This window comes from Pteropus alecto, unplaced genomic scaffold (assembly GCF_000325575.1).
Source record: "Pteropus alecto unplaced genomic scaffold, ASM32557v1 scaffold50, whole genome shotgun sequence".
NCBI classification, from domain to species: Eukaryota; Metazoa; Chordata; class Mammalia; order Chiroptera; family Pteropodidae; genus Pteropus; species Pteropus alecto.
In genome coordinates, this window is record NW_006431918.1 from 13546780 (window position 1) to 13551131 (window position 4352).

Genomic DNA, 4352 nt, shown 5'->3' on the forward strand with positions numbered 1-4352 from the left:
TTCATTTCAATTCTCTCTGGGCTTAATTTATAACTTTATGAAGTATATCTTTTAGTAATTGTTTCAGCGACCATTTGTTAATGGTAAATTCCTAATATCCTATCATACACAGCTTATCTTGGTATAGAAATTTAGATTAGTAGTTATTAATAGTTATTTTCTCTCAACAGTTTATAGATATGAAACCTACATAGCATCCTACCGGGGCTTAGAACAGGGCTATTGACACAGTGTGCTTTCAGTTGCCAGCATGTAAGTAGAAAATACACAGGAAATGTATTTTAATGGTGAGACATCATGTTCAAAGTCAGACGTTTAGTTTATTGGACTGCTCAGTGGAGCAAACAGATGTCCTTGTTCCTGAAAGGTTCACTAGCCAGGCAACCCCCCATCTCTCGAGAGCTACATATAGAGTGACTGTCCTTTAACGCTCAGCTGTCTCTTTGCTGATTGGTTCAGCTATGAGGAGCTTACTCTTGGTTTTTGTGGTCCTTGTCTTGCTCTCCTATGTTCCACCAGGTAAAATGGAATCTCCCCATCCCTTGGAATTATGAACGGTGACGGGACAGAGGTTGTGAGGTTCTACAAGAGTAAGAAGAAAGCAGGATTTGGATGACAAAAGGCTGAAGTAGGGAGGGATGTGAGCAGAGACAGACACTCTGGGCTGTTCCAGGGAATAGAGAGAAGATGTAAGGACACATAATAGAAGGTGGGTCTCTTCAGAGAAGAAATTAGTTCTGGGTTTTGGTTTGGGGAGTTTGTAAAGATTGAGGAGAAAGTTGAACTGATGGTGTTGGCAGAGGTGGAGCAGAGCAAAAGCACGAGACCTTTAGAGAACAGGTAGGACTTGGGGGATGGGAGGAAGGTCGTTTCTTTAGGACTCTTAGCATTTGCACTCCCAAGTCAGTTACCCATGTTACTTTTCATGCATTTAGAAACTAAGGCAAATTTGATACTGAACAGAGTCAGCAAAGAGAGTTGGTCATTCAAAATGTATTTACAGTGTGATGGGAATCTTAACATCAGTTAGAGGGTCAAAATTTATGTTCTCTGTACAGAAGCCATCACCTTGATGCAGAGTCAGCAAAGAGAGTTGGTCATTCAAATGTATTTACAGCGTGATGGGAATCTTAACATCAGTTAGAGGGTCAGAATTTATGTTCTCTGTACAGAAGCCATCACCTTGATAATACAGAGAAGAATCCACTTAAGTTACTAAAGTGAAGGCTCTCAAAAACTGTTTTGCTTGTGGTTTGCTGGGATCTGCAGAAAGCTTTTACCCTTGGCCCTAAACCTTCATATTCATAAGGCACTTCTTAAAGGCTACGTGTTAAGTATTCTAAAGACAGGTACAGATGAGGGTTGTGTTGAGACTGCTGCTGCTGTCTTGAGTGGCAGGACCTCTGGACACTTTACACTGTGTTGCCACTGGACTCCTTTGTCCTCCAAGAGGTGTCCCATGGCTAATGGGCGCACAGCAGACACATTTGCTTGCCAGCGGCCATTGGTCATACCACATTGATTAGTTTCACACCACAAAGCTCCAACAGATGGTTCTGTGGACCAGCTGGGTGGACAGACTGACAAGGCCTAGCACAAAAGAGTGGATAATTCAGTAGGGTGACGCCGAGCCATCCTTACTTTCTTGAACTGCCTTCCTACCCCTCCTCCCCTACCCCTCAGCTTCCAGAGGCACTCAGGTCTTAAGGTTAGGAAAAATACTAGCAATAGATTTAGTGTTTCAGGTATTTCAAACCATTTCACATTCATTATTCCATAGGATGCTTTCACATATCCTATATTTAAGCCAGGGAAGGTAGTAAGACACTTGGCAAAAAGTCACACAGACGTTATTGGGAATGCAGGACCAGAAACATGGGCTTATGTAATGCTAGGTCAGTGATTGTTCCTTCAGGCTGACACTGTGATGATTTCAAACTGCCTTGGTACTATCCCAGACCCTGCAGGCCTCCTGGAATGGGGCCTCTGCTGACTCTTGGGACTACTCCCAGGTCTAAGTGCTCCTTCCATTGCAAATTGTCTCAAGCTGAATCTACTGGGCCCGGTCACTCGTGCATAGTTAATTAGTGATTCATGTTAGTGGAGACCATGGGAACTAAAGACTTATACTAGGGACTCTGGAAAACAACTTAAGAGCAACTGAAAAGGAGGATTCAGCTATAACATGACTGAGACGTTTCGATCCTGTCCAATTTACCATTAGAAAGTTCTGAAATATAGACTTCAGTCTAATTTATCCGTGATACCGTGACCCTACAAGATACTGCATTTACCTTTGTTTCTGTTGGCAGTTAGAAGTGGACTGGGTGCATACCTAAGAAAAGTCCTTACTACGTGTTGGCTAACGAAAGGTCTTTGCAAGAGATCATGTGGAGTAAAAGAAGAATATCATATTTTTTGTGATCATGCACGCCTGTGCTGCATAAACAAAAATGATTTACCTTTACAGGTTGCAGCATAGTTGTGAGTATCTGAAGCTCCTGCTGATATTCTCGGAGGACTCAGATCCTTCTCAGTTGCCCCATCCTATTAAAATGATGGTTTTAGCTCGTCTGTGTTTCTGCATTTGTTGTGTTTCTGTTTATTGAAAAGCATTCATCGTGTCTCCTATGGGAATAATCTCTTGGTTAAATTTCTCATCTTCAGTATTTTTCTTTTTGTTAATTTATCCCTTATCAAACATTTCCTAAAACCTTTTTTGAAGTATGCCATACAATCAGAAAAGTGTACACATCATAAATGAATATGTTAATAAATTTCACAAATTTAACACACCCACGAAAGCTGCAACCAGGTGAAGAAAATAATATCACTACATCCAGTCAGGACCGAAAAGGCTAATTCCCTCACCTGATTTCTAATACCATAAATCCTGGCACCACTTTTTGAATTTTATATACATGGAATTATATCGTAGGTACTCCTTTGCATCTGGCTTCTTCTAATCTACGTTATTTTTTATGACGTTTATTCATTTTTTGTATGACTGTAGTTTATTCATTCTCAGTGTTGCATAGTGTTACATTGGGGAGTATGCCACAATTTATTTGAATATTCTCGTGTAGATGATCATTGGCGGAGTTTCCCATTTTGGGCTCTTATGAATAATGCTGAGATGAACATTCTTGTACATATATGTTTTTTGAGGCTTATATGCAAACATTTTTGTGGATATACACCCAGGAGTGGAATTGCTAGTAATAGACCATGCAGATACTTAGTTTAATAGTTATTGCCAAACTGTTTTCAAAATTGGCCGTTTCAATTTATACTCCCACTCACAGTATCTGAGAGTTCTTGTTCTTTATACCCTTTTCCACAATTAGTATTTTCTGCCTCTTTTTCCATCCTGGTGGGTATACAGTGATGGCATATGGTAGTTAATTCTGATGACTAACGAAGCTAACACTTTTTCACATGTTTATTGGCCATTTAGATGCCTTATTTTTGATGTACCTATTCAAGACTTTCATTCATTTTTTTTTTCTATGGGATTGTCTAACATTTTTCTAACTGGGAAGCTTTGAAGGAAGACTCGTTATTTGACATTGGAAATAATCAAGTAAAATTCATAACGAAAATATTTAAGTTTAAATATGGTGTATGTTATAGTTTACAATGCATGGTTAGAGAAATTTTATACTGTTGAGTGTGACCAGGCCATAAAAATGGTTCGGTTCTTAAATATTATTAAATTTCATCTTCATAAACTAGATAAATCATTCAAGTTAATAATGACTCAGCCTCTTTCTTTTTTGACTAGGTTTCAGAAACAATTAACCAATAAGAGAAAAGAAGTGCTTCCAATAAGACAGGGAGAGATAGAATAAATTTGTTCCTGATGGTCAAATTCCTGGAAGGGAACAATATCATAGCTTTAAACAAACACTGGCTGCTGTGATGGCTGAAGCACCCATCCTGTGCAGATTACATTCTCAGATTGAACTAGACTCTTTTGGCAATTCCAAGAAGAAGACAAAGGTGATTATATACATAGTCAAGTCCTGTTTCAGTGTCATGAACATCAGTCCTGCCATCAGCTACGTCCATCCTGAGAGTGTCCTGCTCAAGTGGGGAGAATAAGTACTACAGGTGGTTCCTTCCTTATCTATTACAACCAGTAAACAGGGCACTTTTTTTTCCTTTTTAACGTTTGCTGTTGCAAGCTTATTTGGTCCATAAGTATTTGTGGAATAGAGTAGATTAAAATAGGCTAGGCTTAATTTTTCTAACTTAATAGCCTTCTGTGATATATGAGTTTTATCAGGCTTTTGAATAGCAATGAAGTTATAATTATACTGGGTTGTGCTTTCTCATTTTGTCTTCCTCAA